Consider the following 12,177-nt stretch of genomic DNA (forward strand, 5'->3'; position numbering starts at 1 on the left):
GTCCCTGCAAAGGACATGATCTCATTCCTTTTTATGGCTGCATAGTATTCCATAGTGTATGTGTGCCGTGTTTTCTTTATCTAGTCTATCATTGATGGACATTTGGGCTGATTCCATGTCTTTGCTATTGTGAATAGTGCTGCAGTAAACATACGTGTGCATGTATCTTTTTAATAGAATAATTTATATTGCTTTGTGTTTATACCCAGTAATGGGAATGCTGGGTCAAATGGTACTTCTAGTTCTAGATCCTTGAGGAATTGCCACTGTTTTCCACAATTGTTGAACTAATTTACATTCCCACCAATAGTATAAAAGCATTCCTGTTTCTCCACAGCCTTGCCAGCAACCGTTGTTTCTTGACTTTTTAAATAATCACCATTTTGACTGGCATGATATGGCATCTTGTGATTTTGATTTGCATTTCTCTAATGATCAGTGATGTTGAGCTTTTTTTCATATGTTTGTGTGTCACATAAATGTCTTCTTTTGAGAATTGTATGTTCATATCCTTTGCCTACTTTTTGATGGTTTTTTTTTTCTTGTAAATTTGTTTAAGTTCCTTGTAGATTCTGGATATTAGACCTTTGTCAGATGAATAGATTGCAAAAACATTCTCCCATTCTGTAGTTTGTCTGTTCACTCTGATGATAGTTTCTTTTGCTGTGCAGAAGGTCTTTAATTAGGTCCCATTTGTCAATTTTGCTTTTGTTGCAACTGCTTTTGGTGTTTTGGTCATGAAATCTTTTTCCATGCCTATGTCCTGAATGGTGTTGCCTAGATTTTCTTCTAGAGTTTTAATAGAAGTTTTTGGGTTTGGGGTTTTACATTTAAGTCTCTAATCTATCTTGAGTTAATTTTTGTGTAAGATGTAAGGAAGGGGTCCAGTTTCAATTTTATGCATATGGCTAGCCAGTTTTCCCAGCACCATTTATTAAATAGGGAATCCTTTCCCCATTTCTTGTTTGTGTCAGGTTTGTCAAAGATCAGATGGTTATAGATGTGTGGACTTATTTCTGAGATCTCTATTCTGTTCCATTGGTCTGTGTGTCTGTTTTGGTACCAGTACCATGTTGTAGCCTTGTAGTATAGTTTGAAATCAGGTAGAGTTTATATAATGGTTTAGTCAGGATGGCAAAACCAGGTATCCAAAGGAGAAGGTACCTAACCATGCCTAGGAAGGAAAGGAGTTGTTTCGTAGAAGGGGTTGGGGTTTGAGAGATTAGCCAGATACGATCAGCAGGGAGAGCACGTGTGTTTTCATGAAGAAAGATGCCAAGATAGGTAACGGATGAGGAAGAAATTTGGGCTTTAGAGGGTGATACACGATATCCTTTTGAGAACAGATGTTGGAGGAGCAGGAGGGTGTCCTGTTGGGAAGATTTGTAGGATGGGCTATAAAGTAGAGGGTTGTCAAAATATTGAATAAGGTAAGAAGCAGATGGATGGAAAGAAAGTAAATCATGAGAAAGGGCTTGACTGAAGTAATGGGGGCTGTCCCTGAAGCCTTGTGGCAGTACAGCCCAGGTAAGTTGCTAGGACTGATGGGTGTCAGGGTCAGTCCAAGTGAAAGTGAAGAGAGGCTGGGATGAAGGGTGTAAAGGAATAGTAAAGAAAGCATGTTTGAGATCCAGAACAGAATAATGGGTTGTGGAGGGAGGTATTGAGGATAGGAGAGTATATGGGTTTGTCACCACGGGGTGGATAGGCAAGACAATTTGGTTGATAAGATGAAGATCTTGGACCAGCCTGTAAGACTTGTCCGGTTTTTGGACAGGTAGGACAGGAGAGTTGTAAGGAGAGTTTGTAGACTTTTAAGAGGCCATGTTGTAACAGGCTGGTGGTAACAGGCTTTAACCTTTTTAAAGCCTGCTGTGGGATGGGATATTGGCATTGAGCAGGGTAAGGGTGATTAGGTTTTAATGGGATGATAAGGGGTGCATGATTGGTTGCCAAGGAGGGAGTAGAGGTATCCCGTCGATTAAGGTAGGGAGATACAAGGGGAGGATGTGATGGAGGCTTTGAACTGGGGAAAAGGGTGGCAGTGAGGTGTGGTTGTAGCCCAGGAATAGTCAGGGTAGCAGATAATTTAGTGAAAATGTCTTGACCTAATAAGGGAACTGGGCGGGTGCGGATAACTAAAAAGGAACGCATAAAAGAATGTTGTCCAAGTTGGCACCAGAGTGGGGGAGTTTTGAGGGGTCTAGCAGCCTGGCTGTCAATACCCACAACAGTTGTGGAGGTAAGGGAAACAGGCCCTTGGAAAGAAGGTAATGTGGAGTGGGTAGCCTCCATATTGATTAAGAAAGGGATGGACTTACCCTTCACTGTAAGAGTTACCCAAAGCTCTTGATGGTCCAGGAGGTTTCCACAGTGATGAGGCAGCATCAGTCTTCAACCATTAAGCTGAGAAGATCTGGGAAGGAGTCAGTCAGTCTTGGGTCAGAGTTTCAGGGGCTCTGGGAGTGGCTGCTGGGCAAGTTGGACAGTCCGATTTCCAGTGGGGTCCCACACAAATGGGACACAGCTTAGGAGGAATCCCAGGCTGCAGGCATTCCCTGGCCCAGTGGCCAGATTTCCAGCACTTGAAGCAAGATCCTGGGGGAGGAGGTCCTGGAGGAATGCCTGACCGCTGCAATTTAGGTGTTTCAAAGTTCTTGTGTGCTGGAGATGTAGCTGGGCTTTCTCTCACAGTGGAGGCAAGTAATTGCAACTCAGAAATACATTGCCACTTGGCTGCCTCTTTTTTTAATTATTGTACACCTTGAAGGCGAGGTTAATTAAGTCCTGTTGTGGGGTTTGAGGGCTGGAATCTAATTTGTGGAGCTTTTTCTAATGTCGGGAGTGGATTGGGTAATAAAATGCATATTGAGAATAAGACGGCCTTCTGGCCTAAATGCTAACTGATTTGGGAATGATCTGATAGAGAAAAAGGAGCATTAATCTTGACTGTTCCTTTAGCTCCAGCCACCTCTTTAAGAGGAAATTGTTGGGCAGGTGGGGGAGGGCTAGTTATGGTATGAAACTGTAAGCCAGACCAGGTATGAAAAGGGCAGGTGAAAGAAGGATTATAGGGCTGGGGAGCGGAGGCTGAGGAAGAATTGGGACCTGCCTCGGCCTGGCAAGGAGCAGCCTGGGGAGGAGGGGAGAGGTCAGATGAGTCTGTAGAAAAGGAGGATTCAAAGAACTCAGAACTTGAGGTGGAAACTGAAGGAACAGACAGGAGAGAAGGAAGAAAGATTTGGGATGAGTCACATTGGGAGCAGAGACTAGGGAGGGACCAATGTGTAAAAGAATGCCTGGATGTCAGGCACCTGAGACCGTTTGCCCATTTTTCAACAAAAATTATTTAGGTCTTGTAGAATGGAGAAATCAAAAATGCCATTTTCTGGCCATTTAGAGCCATTATCAAGGTTGTATTGGGGCCAAGCAATGTTGTAGAAGAATATAAAATGCTTAGGTTTTAGGTCAGGTGAGAATTGAAGAGGGTTTAAGTTCTTGAGAACACAGGCTAAAGGAGAAGAAGGAGGAATGGAGGGTGAATGTTTGCCCATAGTGAAGGAGGCAAGCCCAGAGAAAAGAGACGGTAGAGACATGGAGGAGGTGGGGTGGTACTTGCCACCAAGGTGAGGGATCAAGGCAGGCATTCCCACAGTGATCAGACACCTCTGAAATGTGGGTTAATAATCAGGCAAGCATCCCCACAGTGATTAAACACCATGGGAAGACTGTCTTCCTGAATGCGTGACCAGCGCCGGAGTTTTGAGTTTATGGATAAAAGATGTGTCCTTTGTCTCTACCAGAAAGGGAAAGGAACTAAAATTAAGGAAAGGGGAGATTGAAGGGTGGAGGGATAGCGAGAGAGATTGGAGAAGATAGTGAAAAGACGACTTACCTGATTTGAAATTGGTGAGATGTTCCTCGGGCTGGTTGGTCTGAGGACCCAAGGTGGTAGGTGGATCTCCTCATGGAGTGAGGGTGAGGACAGGGGACTGATCTCCTGAAGGGTCTTCAGCACCAAATGTCACATGCGTCCATGTGAAGAGACCACCAAACAGGCTTTGTGTGAGCAATAAAGCTTTTTAATCACCTGGTTATGGGCAGGCTGAGCCTGAAAAGAGAGTCAGCAAAGGGTGGTGGGATTATCATTAATTCTTATAGGTTTGGAATAGGCAATGGAGTTAGGAGCAATTTTTTGTGGGCAGGGGGTGGATCTTACAAAGTACATTCTCAAGGGTGGGGAGAATATTACAAAATACCTTCTTAATGGCAGGGGAGAATATTACAAATTACCTTCCCAAGGATGAGGAGAGTGTATCATACAAAGTATGATTCATAAGGGTGGGGAATATCACAAAGTACATTATCGCAAGGGCAGGGAGGGTATATTGTCACAAAGTCAGTTGATCAGTTAGGGTGGGGCAAGAACAAATCATAATGGTGGAATATCATCAGTTAAGGCAGTAATTGGCTATTGTCACTTCTTTTGTGGATCTTCAGTTGCTTCAGGCCATCTGAATGTATACCTGCGGGTCACAGGAGATATGATGGCTTAGCTTGGGCTCACAGGCCTGACACTAATACCTGTAAGTTTCTGTTTTTCATCTGAGCTGCATAACAAAGGTCACAGGACATGCTCGAGTGATCCTAGATTGTAGCCATCTAGGCACCACAGCAAAGGACATAAGTTTGGGCAAGACTCCTTTAGCAAAAGCTAGATAACAGCCGTAGGGGCCACAGAGCAAGAGACATATATAAACCTGAGTTATGAGCCTGTCACTGTTTGATAAACTGCCTTTGTTCTTCTTCTTTACATTCACTTTTATGCCACTCAGAAGAAGGTATATAAGCAAGACCCTGTCTTTGTTCAGGGCCCAGTTTTTGGACATTAAGTCTGCTGGGTCTGAATGCACTCAATAAAGATCCTCCAATATTTCACCCTGAGGTCTCTCTGATCCTCCTGGTTTCTGCAACAACACAATCACTCACTGCCTTTTTTGGCTGGGGATGGGAGCTCCCCTTGCCCCCTGTGGCTCTCCAGGATTGGTTTTAGGATACATCAAAAACTGTAATGTTACACTTTCATATTCTCATTGCTTATTTCATATCAGTGGCTGAAATTTTCCCAAATAGTTTAGTATACAGTAAAAGTGGCAATGTAGAGTTTACTTAATGGACTTAAGTTATAATTAGGAACTACTTTTATTTACAGAGAATCCATAAAATATAACTTTTTTCCTATTTTATCCTTAGGCTATGCAAAAAGTTGTTCAACCTTTACTGTAGGTGTTTAAGCATGCAAATACAGTTTATAGTGGAGATACCTTCTGACAAGAAGTAAACACCCAGAAGTGATTTTGGTCTTCATTAGAACTCATTATTATTTGTCTCTTTTCCAAGATGATATGATATACCATGTTCACTTACATTTTAAACTTCTGTTTATATATGTAATTCAAATAACAATTATTTTACTTCTACAATTAATGTTTCACTCTGTATTTAAATTTCCTGTAAGAAAGACTCCTTGATTTAATAATGAGGAGCTTTATTATTTTTTTTAAATATGGTGACATGTTTCTGTATAATTGTGTGCAATTTTTTTTACCTCCAGCAACATAAATACTGAGTCATTTATTCTTTATTGCTCATACCCCAGGGTAGTTGTTGAGTTATCTTACATGATGTAAATACTGTCTTTTGCAGTACTTCATACTCTTCGTTTGTTTTGTTATAGCCAGAACATTATAAAATCCAGTTCTTAGATCAGACATATGTTGAAAGTAACCTTTTTCCACTTGAATTGTTAAATTGTTTACTCTAGGGTCTTTACTCCTATAACTTGCAGTGCTATTCTTTGTTCCAGCACATTGGATGTCACCTCTATATCAGTTGGTCCTGTCCCAATAGTGGCAGAATGATATCAAAAAGTGAAGGTCTCAGTGTAATATGAAGTCTTCAGTTTTTTTTTTTTTTTTTTTTTTTTTGGTTTTTTTTTTTGAGATGGAGTCTTGCGCTGTCGCCCAGGCTGGAGTGCAGTGGTGCGATCTCGGCTCACTGCAAGCTCCGCCTCCCAGGTTCATGCCATTCCCCTGACTCAGCCTCCCGAGTAGCTGGGACTGCAGGCACCCACCACCATGCCCGGCTAATTTTTTGTATTTTTAGTAGAGACGGGGTTTCACCGTGTTAGCCAGGATGGTCTCGATCTCCTGACCTTGTGATCCGCCCGTCTTGGCCTCCCAAAGTGTTGGGATTACAGGCGTGAGCCACCGTGCCCGGCCGAAGCCTTCAGTTTTTAAAAGTAGTATGTATATCTGTTGGATATTCTGGTGGTAGTCTCAAAAGGATGACCTGATAACCTCACAGGCATCTTTAGTTAATGGGACAACACTGAGAAGTATTCATGTGGCAATAAAAAGGAATAGAAGAGTTAAGCAATGAACCACCCACACTGCTCTGTGAGCGTAATGGATATGATCACACCCACATTGCCAAGTGTCTCTGCCAAAACATATGGAAATACATCTTTCTTCTAGCATTCGTGCCTCATTAATGGCTGTGACTCTTTCACAGTCATGGTGTCCGTGTATAAGATGCAAATGGCTATGATCAGATGAGTGACATCTTCATTGAGAAGCTCAACAGGTATTGTTATGAGCATAGATACCAATCAGGTTTACTGCCAGCCCTCTAGCTGAGACTGGTGTTAACATGTGTATCTAATCCTAGATGATCAATTGAGCCACCGACTAACACAAAAACAAGTTTTGCTATTAGAAAAATCTATTAATAGAAACCCAAACCTCACCATTATGAAGTATATCCTTGTAACAAACCTGTAAATGTACACCCCAAGTCTGTACAAATAAAAAATAAAAATAAAAAATATTACATATGATGAAGCAGTGAAACATAAAACTTTGTTACATGGAACTTTTCCTGTTGCATTCAAAACTGCTTCATTAAATAGTCCTCCAGAATAGACTCTACGACTTTCAAAGCTAGGAGAAATTGGAGTGACCAGTTTATTCCTTTTATGAAGATTTATCCCTGAGATGCTGAGCGTCTATGTGTCAGAAGCTCCCATCTAACTTTCAAAAGGCAGTTTAATTTCCAATAATACTAATTCAACAAAACTGAGAGTTTACATTAAGCAATCTAACTAATAGGCAAGTATTCTTTGTTGTGCTTCACATTTATTTTGGAGGTCCAAGATCTGCAATTATGACAAAAACCACCACCACCACCACCTGAGGGTACATTCTGTTTGGCCTTAAATAATTATAGTGGCCCCCACCCCATGTCAGCAATTGGTTTCAGAGTGAACTAGTGACCCTGTTTTTCCAATGAGAAAGGAAAAAAGCTATGGGGCTTCTAGGAAGGTCCCTCCTTCCTAAGAAAAAGACTGAGAATCTCTTTGGATCTCTGGACATTGCTGTGTTTGGATGTGATACCAAAACTGTTGCATCCGTGTGCCAGGAGCCTGGAGGTGAAACCAGTACAGTCACGACCACAAAGCCGAGATGAACACAAGCTGGGACCTTGAGGACATGGATGAGCAGCTGAATCAAGCAGCCCTGAAAGTTGTTTGACCTTAGAACTTCCAAATATATTAGAGAACAGATTTTCTGATAGCTTAAGCCTGGGGAGCAGGAGTGGGAGTAGACAGCCTGTCACTGTGATTGCTGCCAGTGGCTGAAAGTGATTTGGAAGAATCATCACATTCTGGATGTAATGTAATGTTTTGGTTTGGTTTTTACAAATCTGCTATCAAATTGACGATGTGGCTCATGCTTAGTGATGGTGTCAAGGAAATACAGTACATTAGAGCTGCTGCTCAGAATGGAAAGGTACATTTTAGGGAAGAGGTCAATTCCTTCAAAACACTTGTAAGTTTGTTTTAATACTAATTGAAATACAAATGGAATTTTCTTGGAAAAAAGAAAAAGTCCATTAATAAATTGAGAGAGAATTTCTTTTTGGGTGCACCCATAGGAGAAAAATCCCCATTGCATTCCATCTTTTCATCAGGGCAGCAATAAATATCGTGACTAAAACACAGCAGTCATAGAGTGTGTGAAATACATCTGAGATGAGACCCAGACTGCTGGTCAACACATCATAGAATGATTCTACAGAGGCAAAAAGCATTCCGTCCTCTCTTAGAGGGAGATGAAAAGACATTGGTAGACAAAATGAAGACCTAGCACTCACTACCACTCCTCCAGACAGAATGTGTTCTGCACTTTCCTGGTATGCCGTTTTGTTCAGACTGTTGTTGGATGTATTCAACAATTTCCAAAGCACTAACAAAAATGGGAAAGGATCAATTGTGGGGACATTTGGAAACTTCCATTTTGACTGAACAAATGGATTCCATGTAATCCAGGATTACGACAAAGAAGATAAGCATTGTGGAAGGCATAAAGAGAGAAAACCAAGATTTATCTTTAATGTCAGTTGTCACAGGAAAGATAATGACCCATGGGCACAAGAGAAGCGGGAAATAAGATGGGATAAAGCTTGAAGACTTTTGGCTCCACTGATGTCTATAGAGAGCTTTCTGGGAGCTGTATGAAAACCAACTTTACACCACAAAGCCAAGACTAGCAATAATATTCCATGCTTGTTATCTGCCATGCCTAAGAAGGCAATGGTTGTGTAAAGCATGTAAGTTAGAGCCCTGGACTATCCTAATTAAATAGGATGTTCGGCCGTTTTTGCCTTGAGATCATCACTGTCAAAAAGCAGCAACAAATAGATGACAGCAATAATGAAGAAAGCAGTCCCCTGTATTGAAGTTCTGCTCTGTGTTACAAAAAGAGCTTGGTTTATGGCTGTATTTCTCAGAGATGAGAGACAAAATACACAGACAAAATATACAGACAATGGCCGGACCACATATAAAAACAGAACTCTGACTCATGCCCTACAGCTACCTGCCTAGGAAATCAACCCACTTTTCTACAATAAATAGCCCAGGAAGCCACTTGCTGTAAGTCACACTTGTAGGAAGTCAGACTATCTCTAGTAACAATCCAGGAAACTAAACAATAACTCCAGTAACAGTCAGCTCCAAATGGCCAGGACTTGATTAATAACTGACAGCTTCCCAAATTTTTGTTCCTGTTTCTAACTTAGGAGCAACCTAGGAAAGCCAAATATGTACCCTAAACCAATCACATAGGATGCCGTACATGTAGTTAGCTATCCTCAGCTTCCCCATGCCAACAGCCTCGAATCAGGGAACATGTGAAAAAAAGGATGATACCTTTTCCACTGTAAAGCTTTCCTACTGCTCGGCTGGCCTTTGAGTCTCTCCCAAAATGGAAGTGATGGTGGCTGACTTATTTGTTGTAGAATAGATGGCCTTTGCTTTCTCATCTGGTTAGTCTTTATTTTCACAGAAGTTATTGGTGAGCTCCATTTATTAAAGTCATGGGTGCTGATATGGTTTGGCTCTGTTTCCCCACCCAAATCTTACCTTGAATTACCGCACGTGTTAGGGAGGGATCTGATGGGAGGTGATTGGATCATGGGGGCAGTTTCCCTCATGCTTTTCTCGTGATAGTGAGTGAGTTCTCACGAGATCTGATGGTTAAAAAGTGTGGCACTTTCTCCCTCTCTCTTGCCTGCCACCATGTAAGATATGCCTTGGTTCCCCTTCATCTTCTGCCATGATTGTAAATTTCCAGAGACCTTCCCAGCCAAGCAGAACTGTGAGCCAATTAAACCTCTTTTCTTTATAAATTACCCAGCCTCAGGCAGCTCTTCATAGCACTGTGAAAACTGACTAATACAAGTGCTTTTTGAATATGCAGATTCCTGGACTCCCCACAGATTTACAGAATCAAAATCCCTGGGAGTGAGGCCCAGGAATTTGCATTTTCATCCATAGCCCTAGTGGCTCTCATGCATACTAATAGTGAGGACCAGTGTCCTAGAATATTTGGTGATTGTCTTTCTTTGGCTTTTGTATCACAACTATGTTATGTGTATGAAATACCTAACTATCTCCACTTGTGTGTTTCAAAAGGTCCTTTTGCCTACAGGAGCAGGCTAAATCTCGTGACATTCCCCACATTCAATCCTCACCCAGAATTCCTGAGCTCTGGGGAAGGTGCCATCTCCAGCCTGGTTTGCAAGCCAGAAACACAGGCTCTCTCTTACAGGGAAAATGAAAATACATTTTCAAAATGTGAATAACCCCCAAAATGTCAGGTAAGGCACATAAAACGAAAATCGGGCAGCTTCAGTAGAGAACACAAGACAAAATGAAATGCGACAAATCACTGGAAACGTTGAGGGAAGTAGCAGTTCTGGGTCAGGGGAGGCAGAAACAGCTACAACTTGGGAGCTGTGGCCAGTGTGTTCTCTGAGAGGTAGCTATGCAGACCCAAGCTGTCAATCAACCCCAGAAACCTCTGAGGGGGTGAGTCTGGTAATGCAGCCTGACTCTGGTGACTCAGCCTGAGTGGGAGCAGTTTCACTCCCCAACTCTCTGTGTAATCTAATCTTGTGTTTGCAGCCAATACCTAGCCAATACAGAAAATTAATATCTGGGAGGAGGCCAGCAGCTCTTGACATGCAAAGTTCAGATTATTTTCAAGCTTCAAGAAGGGAACCAGCAACAGGGATGAATGAATGAGTAGAGCCACTCACCAGCAAAAAGTGTTGGAATTTTTTCTAGGTCACTCCAGCTCCTCATTGCAGTGTTGCTGTAGAGAACTGATGTCCCCAGTTCTGCCCATCTCAGGTATACTCCAGGAGGCTCCCTGGCTGACAGCTTCCTTTCTCTGCCACCTGTGTGAAGGAGCTGCCACTCTCTGTTCTCAGGTCTTGGTGACTGAGGATGGGTCCATTTTTCCTTTTGTTGATGTTGTAAGTGGGACTGGTAATTCTATTTTTGGATTGTTCATTTCCCAATCTTTTAAGACATACCAAAGGATTTTCTCTGTGAGTGTGAGCTTATAGAAAAGAGCTCTCATTGTCTTTCTGGCAACAACACCAGATAATATTGATAATGCGTTGCTGGCAATATCTACCTGTGGTTTTCTGTAAAAAGTGCTATGAGTTTGAGGACATTTACATAATAGTCTGGGAAATCCTAGATTTTAGTAATTAAAAAAATACATCATGAGGCGGGGTTGGGTGTCTACTCTGGTGAGTAGAGGGCTGTGGGGCACAGAAGCGCGAAGGCCTGGCTGCAGGGCAGGTGAACTCTGCACGGGGTCTGGGGCCCGCGGAAGGGTTCGGAACCGAGTCAGCGAGCCTTGCGAGCAGGATTCGCACCGCTGAGACCCGGGGGTCCTCGGGGCGAAGCCCTGGCCTAGGCCCCGCGGAAATGCCCAGCTGCGGTGCTTGTACTTCACCTCCTCACTCGCCTCCGCGCAGGGAGGTATTTCTGGTGGTCGCATTCATATATCAGTTTTAGGAAGACTTGGGACATTTGAAACTCAGATTCTGCGAAGAGCTCCTCTTAGATCTTTTACAGAAACACCAGCATACTTTGCCTCAAAAGATGGGATAAGTAAAGATGGTTCTGGAAATGGAAATAAGAAATCAGCAAGTGAGGGAAGTAGTAAGAAATCAGGCCCTGGGAATTCTGGGAAAGGCGGAAACAGCTGCGCTATCCTAAATGTGGCGAGTGGTGCACACATATAGAGACCTTTGCGTCATCCACCCGTTTTGTCAAGTATGAAAAATGTCATCATTTTTTTGTTGTGCTATCTGAAGCAGACTCAAAGAAAAGCATAATTAAAGAAACTGCATCAGCAGCAGAAGCTGTAAAATTGGCATTCCAACAGAACCACCACCTCCCCCTGAGAAGATTTGTAACTACCTCGACAAGTATGTTGTTGGCCAGTCATTTGCTAAGAAGGTGCTTTCAGTTGCTGTGTACAATCATTATAAGAGAATACATAATAATATCCCAGCTAATCTGAGACAGCAAGCAGAGGTTGAGAAGCAGACATCATTAACACCAAGAGAGTTAGAAGTAAGAAGACGGGAGGATGAGTACAGATTTACAAAATTACTTCAGATTGCTGGAATGAGCCCACATGGCAATGCTTTAGGAGCATCAATGCAGCAACAGGTAAATCAACAGATACCTCAGGAAAAATGAGGAGGTGAAGTATTGGATTCTTCTCATGATGACAGAAAACTTGAAAAAAG

At 42.4% G+C, this 12,177-nt stretch overlaps 2 pseudogenes; one reads left to right on the forward strand and one right to left on the reverse strand.

Moving 5' to 3' along the window:
- Window positions 1-4,505: 4,505 nt before the first annotated feature.
- LOC139360497 (proton-coupled zinc antiporter SLC30A5 pseudogene) lies at window positions 4,506-9,226 on the reverse strand (annotated as a pseudogene).
- Window positions 9,227-10,214: 988 nt separating this feature from the next.
- LOC105478576 (ATP-dependent Clp protease ATP-binding subunit clpX-like, mitochondrial pseudogene) overlaps window positions 10,215-12,177 on the forward strand; it is a 3,869-nt pseudogene continuing 1,906 nt past the window's right edge.

This window comes from Macaca nemestrina, chromosome 20 (assembly GCF_043159975.1).
Source record: "Macaca nemestrina isolate mMacNem1 chromosome 20, mMacNem.hap1, whole genome shotgun sequence".
NCBI lineage: Eukaryota > Metazoa > Chordata > Mammalia > Primates > Cercopithecidae > Macaca > Macaca nemestrina.